The sequence below is a fragment of the Arachis ipaensis genome, chromosome B09 (assembly GCF_000816755.2).
Source record: "Arachis ipaensis cultivar K30076 chromosome B09, Araip1.1, whole genome shotgun sequence".
Lineage (NCBI taxonomy): Eukaryota > Viridiplantae > Streptophyta > Magnoliopsida > Fabales > Fabaceae > Arachis > Arachis ipaensis.
The window spans coordinates 24,733,359-24,740,294 of NC_029793.2; the positions used below are offsets into that span (position 1 = coordinate 24,733,359).

General features: G+C 34.5%; 1 long non-coding RNA gene across 1 annotated transcript; it reads left to right on the forward strand.

Annotated features, from left to right (window-relative positions):
* LOC110266236 lies at positions 7-3,394 on the forward strand. Its single transcript, XR_002353318.1, has 2 exons — positions 7-950; positions 1,019-3,394. It is a non-coding gene; the product is annotated as an uncharacterized LOC110266236 (long non-coding RNA).

Below are 6,936 nucleotides of genomic sequence, written 5' to 3' on the forward strand. Positions count from 1 at the left end.
TAGGTATTTTATTGAATCTCATTTTATTTAGTCAATTTAATAATAGATTATCTAAAAAAGTGCCTCTCTCATTAAAAAATTGTAAAAAATTTGGTGTTTTTAATCTAGGTGAAAATAAGTTTTCAGGAGCTATATCAAATTTAGTAATAAATAGTAGGTATATGCCTTTAAAATTAGAACTTATGGTTGTCAAAACAATACATATTACATTAAAATAATATTCTAAACACTTTACAAGTTCTAACCATTCTAAATTGTCCCACCCAATTTGATATAACTCCTGAAAACTTATTTTCACCTAAATTAAGAATACGAAATTTTTCACAATTTTTAAATGAGAGAGGCATTTTTTAGATAATCTATTATTAAATAGACTAAATAAAATGAGGTTGGACAAAATACTTATTGAGTGAAAAATTTGGCCTTTAAAATTATTGTCGTTCAAGTTAATATATTGTAATGATTTCCAATGAATCTAACAATTCGAAACCTCCTCTGATAAAAGATTAATAGAGAAATCCAAATATTTCAAATTATTTTTTTCTTTGTCTTGTGACATAAAAAATGAGAAATTGACCCAGACAAAGAGTTGTTAAATAAATCTAAAAGAGTGATATTTGGTAATATTCGTGGCACATTACCTATTAAATTATTGCCATCCAGCGATAATACTTTGGAATTAAGCAACACATTCGAAATGTTGTCATTGATTGAATTGTTATGTAAAAAAAGATGCTGAACTTGATCAGAAACAAACTTCAAGAACTTTTTAATTAGTTCCAATGAAATTCTTGAGTTCATAATAGTTAAAAGTGGCAGAGAATTTTGTGTATATATCCATGAAAGAAGTTTGGAGCTCATAGCATCTAACATCAGAATTTGAAGTTGAAAAGGAGAGATCCATTAAGAATCAAAGTCAAAGATCAATGATTGTTGAGTTCACTTGTTAGGTAATACGATTTGTCAAGAGTATTACCATAAATAAGATAAATTTTTTGACAATGGAGATTTATTGGAGGTGGAGGTTTCGAGCCCTCTTGCTCATCACGGATGTCACGGAGGACCGTGCCAACGTTTAAGTGTGGGGAGGTCGGTAACCGTCTTTCGTAAGTAATAACTCTTCTCTCTAACACCTAGATCTTAATTTCTTGTGTTAGTTAATTATGATAATTTACATTTTGTAGTTAGTTGTTTGCATTTAAGTGTCTAGAATTCATTTTTAAGTGCTTTTTGCATGATATATAGTTGCTTATAAATATCTCTAGAGCTTTGTACATATTTTGTTTATCCTTGTTGAGTGATTGGATGTATATGAATTAGATGAATTATTTTTCATCAAACCACTTCTTATTAGGACTACTTGGTTGAAGTAATGAGTTTCTTTCTAAGAAAATTATTTTAGGGCATTTCACTAATTTGAATTAAAATTTTTATTGAACTTGCTTGAAGAAATCAATTTTGAAACATGGTTTAGAGCCAAAACATATAAATCTAGTAAAATTTTGAGTCTAATTGATTGGTTGCATTTCTTCAACCAATATTTTATTTCGCTGTGTGTTGTTCTATCTAAAATTGTGATCTTTGACTTGCTTGATTCTATATATCCATTGTTTAATGTATGAATGTATTTATGTGATTGAGGCCTTTGTTTCACTAAAGTTCACATACCCAAAATGGCCCTACCCCTTTTATCAACCCTTGTAAACCAATGTTGAGCCTATTTAATTCCCTTTGTTCTTTATTTTAGCACATCACTAACTCTAAGCTAAGTGAAAAATAATAAATACCCTTCATTTGAATCTTTGGTTAACTTAGACTAATGAGAGTGTGCATGATCTAAGTGTGGAAAAATTGGAGTTGAGAACATTTGGGTGGGTGAATTGGGTATTTTATAATTCTTGTTGAAAGTTTTGAAAAATTGGATACATATTCATGTATTCAATACTTAAATCATATGCATTATTCTCTTATGTATATAATAATAATAAAAAGAAATCAATAAATGAAAAAAAAGAAAAGAAAAAAAAAGAGGACAAAATGTCCCAAAGTAAAGTAGTGATAACAATGCATATGTATTGTGTTTAAAAACGGGATGCATGAGTATATAGAAAAAGATAAATAATGGATAGTTAAGCTTTGCATTATGGTTACATGGTTGTCCTAAGTTAGGTGGGAAGTTTAGGTTAATCAAAAATTTAAATTCTAGTCCACTTGACCAAATACAATCCTACCTTGCCTCTAACCCCATTATAACCCTTGAAAAGTCCTCTTGATATGTGTATCCATGCATTGAATATATGTTAACTGGTAGAAGAAGAACAAGCCTTAGAAAACAAGATTAGAAGAGAATTGAGAGAATCGACCCTCAAACACTAAAGAGATTAGAGTGCAAACACTTCTAGTGAGGGTTTAATGCTCAATCCTATGTTCTCCGCTTTCATGAGCTCTCATCTTGCAAGTTTATTTATGCTTTAATTTGAGATTTAAATTAGTGAAATTTGTTGATCATCATACTATTTTAGCCCTATGTGTTTATATATGTTCTTGGAGATTGATTTATTTTTAATTTAATCAAGTGAGTAGAAGCATTTTGCATTAGTTGCATTCATATAGATAGGTTACATTTCATAAGTCTTACCATTCCCTTTATTCTTTTGGTCTTCTAATTTTTAGTACGAGGATATGCTAATATTTAAGTGTGGGAAGATTGATAAACCACAATTTTATGGTTTATTTTGGATTGAATTGAGTGGATTTTATCAACTCTTTTCACACTTATTCATATAAATTGCATAATTTTATGATTTCTTCCTAATTATGCTTTATAGTTGAAGACATGCTTCTAAGGCCTTAAAGATGATAATTTTTAATTCTCTTATATTACCATTCGATGCCGTGATGCGTTTGCTAAGTGATTTCAGGGTCTATAGGGTAAGAATGACTTAGAGGATAAGTATGCAAAAGTGGAAGGAATACGAAGAATTGAAGTTTTGAGAATCTGGTGCTTGTGTGTACGCTTGGCTCACGCGTATGAGTGACTTGTGCAAAGTTCGACTGGCGCGTACGCGTGACATGTAACGCGTGGTTTCCTTAAAATTGCACGTGCCAGCGATTTTTCTAGACCTCAAATCAAGCTAATTCTGAATGGAAAAAGACCAAAAGTTGAAGGGAGAATGGAGGCAACCAAGCATACACACATTTACTTACTTTTTAGCTAATTTTTGTTCATAGATTTCTAGAGAGAGAAACTCTTCTTTCTCTATAGGGTTTAGTGCACTTTAATTACATTTTGTCTCATTACTCATTTGGATCTTATTAGACTTTCATTTTGTTGCTTGAATTGTAGTTTCTATAGCTTAATTTCATTTGGAACCTTGTTGACTATTCTCTTTTATTTTATTGGTTTATGGATCTTGTTAGTTTTGAATTTCTATTAATGCATTGAAGTTTCTATGATTTATATGTGTTAATTGAGTTGTGATTATTGCCAATTAGTAGTAGGTAGATTTAATTGCGTTTAAATTTCTCAATTAGATGATGCTCTTTTTGCTTGTTCTCCAAGTGATTATAGAATGTTTATTTTAAATATGGAATAGATTTCTATTCTTGGTTTCGGGATTGAGTAATTAGAGACTCTTGAATTGTCAAAATCAAATGTTGATTGATAATTGAGGATTGCTAGTTGACTTAAATGCCACTAAATTTAATCTTTAATTAGGATTTGATTAGGACTTGTGGACTATAGTCAATTGTGCTTACTTGACTTTCCTTCAAGTGTTAGAGGATAACTAAGTGAGAACAATAGATAATTATCATCACAATTGAGGATAACAATGAGGATAAAAATTCTAATTCTCACCCCTAACCAAGACTTTTTATATTGATTGATTATTATTCCCTTTTGTTAGCTTTGATCACTTAGCTTTTCTAGCTTAAGTTCACATTCATTATGCCTTTGTTAATGTTATCATTTCATTGCATCTTGTTAGTTAGTTAATTTCTTAATTGGTAATTCTAATTGTCCCCTTTTAATTGTTACTTGTTCATGTCTTTATTTTCTTGTCACTTTACTTTTTCCGCAAGCAATTCAAAAACCCCGAAACTTTTCTAACTAATGATGTGCATTCAATTGCGAGTCCTAGGGAAGACGACCCGGAATTCTACTCCCGGTAATTGATTTGATTATTGTGACACTACAAAAAAAGAGAGGTTAAAATGGCATTGATATTCAAGCAATTTTAAAGAACCGCCATAATATCCATACATTATGGCAACTTTTCTTGCTGCCGTAATTGGTTTTGTTTATTTTGACGGTTCTGGTGATTATGGCGGTTTTGAACCGCCGTTTTCACACGTATATAAAATAATAAAACACAATCCTAGCTCATTCAATGAAATGAATATATGACACTCTCATTTCCCTTCTATCTCTCCTTCATCTCCGACAACGCCGTCCTTCCCTCTAGGGCTTCTCCTTTCTCTGCCGATTATGATCTCTCTAGGTACCTCTCCCTCTCAAGTTAAACTGAAACAGTTACTCTGTTAGAGAAGCCAAAACCGAAACTGAAATGCTGTTTTATTTTCTTTTTTCTGTTAGGGCTGTGGATACGAAGATTCCGGCGAGAGGCAAGGATCTGGTGGCTACTGACCTCAGCATTTCAATTCCAGAAGGCACCTATTCCCGCATTGGTGATTAAATTACCGATTTCTTCATTTTTGTTGGGTTAGGGTTTCAAAATTATTTTTGGTGCTGATTTTTGGGGGGTTTTTGTTTCTCTGTAGCTCCGCGATCGGGTCTTCCGTTGAAGCATTGGATTAACGTTGGTGCGGGGGTGATTGACGCCGGTTAGGGTGATACTGTTCAACCAGTCGACGATCTCAGGTCTTCTTTCGTGACTTTACCCCCTCCTCTCTCTCTCTCTCTCTCTCTCTCTCTCTCTCTCTCTCTCTCTCTCTCTCAGATCTTCTATTGCTTACTTCTATTAAGGTGTTTCTCCAATCTCCGATCTCAGAAAAAAATCTGTCATAGCTTAGTTTCACAAAGCTTACATCCTTATTTGCGATTACTTGTTAAGGTTCAAATTTTTCATGTTTAACTTTTTATGCATTGTTATCTTCTTAAAATTATTCTAGATTGTTTATATTTGCGCTCTGTTTATCTGTTGAGAAGAAAATTCTGAATTCTTTGGGATACACTGCTCTATTTATTACTCTAGTGATACTACTTAAAATATTGTAGAAACATTTTATCACACTAATCTTTTTTAACAAACAAATTAATCAGATACTCATACAGGTGTTGAATTAGTTATGTTATTATATGCACTTTTTATGTAATTTATCTTCACTTTTTATATAATTTATCTTCACTTTAACTTTTCAAAAAAAAATTGAAAAAAAATGAAAAAGAAAAATCTATCTCTCTTTTTTTAGTGTTAAGAATAATCAATCTGCTTACAGATGCATGATTTATTTATTTTTTAAAATCAGATTTGATAAATATTCTGCTTACCTCAAGTGCTTATAAATATCTTTTTGATAGAACAGAGCATGACCAATTCTAATCCAATGCCAACTCGTGTGTTATACTACTTTGAGGATCCTACCTTATAAGCTACTTCAAGTCATCTTAAAATTACTTTTTGAAATATTTCTCTGGAGTTATTAATCATGGTATTCAAGGCATCCAGTTTTTAGTTCTTGTTGTATCAGTTTCTCAGAGAAACTAAGGTTGCTAATTCTGTTACTTGAGAATAAGGCTTATGTGTCTTGAAGCACTACTTGCATAAACTCTGGCTTGTTTTGAAAATGGCACTTTGTGGTTTTGTATGAAAATATAGTTTTTGGACATACTTTGACGGGACATAACTTGGACTACGGATCTCTGTTTTGTGCCAAATCTGTTTAGAAATGAAATTGGATCCGGGATGTCCATGCCGCTTGAAGAACGGGTGAAAAATGATTTAAAATGAGAAAGTTATGTCCGTCGGAAGATTGGGGGTTGAATCTGTAAATTCTGCAGCTTTTAACTTAGAAAACTTTTAGCAGAATGACCCTCCACGCGTAGGCGCACTTGGCGCGTACGCGTCGTTCTTCAAGAAGGCACTATCCACGCGTGCACGTGGTGTGCACGGGCGTGTCGATGCGCTGCACCAAATGCCCAGCTATTTTCCCGAGAGTTGTGCCAGTTTTGTGCCTGGGGCGCAAGAGCACCCACGCGTACGCGTGGCTGACGCTTGCGCGTCGTTTGGCTATTTTTCAACCCGCGCGTCTGCGCGTATGACGCTTGCGCGTTGATGAGTTTTGTGGCCATCCACGCGTGCGCGTGGAGTGCGCGTACGCGTGGCCCTGTTTTCATGCCAAAGTTGATTTTTGAGTTTTAAAAGCCAAATCTCATACTTCTAAGCCTCCGATCTCACCTCTTATGTATTAAATCATTCTGATATGCCTAGCAATGAGCTAGGGGATGTGGTAACTTGCGAGTGAAGCAAGGGGAAAAGTTATGATCAATGATGATCAAAGATGATTATATGAGATATGGAGGATGACGGTGGAAGTACCGTGTATGCCATGAGCCGGAGGGCTATATTTATTGATAAATGGCCCGTTCTTGATTAGACCATGATTCGGATGGCTGAGCTGTAAATTCTGCAGCTTTTAACTTAGAAAATTTTTAGCAGAATGACCCTCCACGCGTAGGCGCACTTGGCGCGTACGCGTCGTTCTTCAAGAAGGCACTATCCACGCGTGCACGTGGCGTGCACGGGCGTGTCGATGCGCTGCACCAAATGCCCTGCTATTTTCCCGAGAGTTGTGCCAGAGTTGTGCCAGTTTTGTGCCTGGGGCGCAAGAGCACCCACGCGTACGCGTGGCTGACGCTTGCGCGTCGTTTGGCTATTTTTCAACCCGCGCGTCCGCGCGTATGACGCTTGCGCA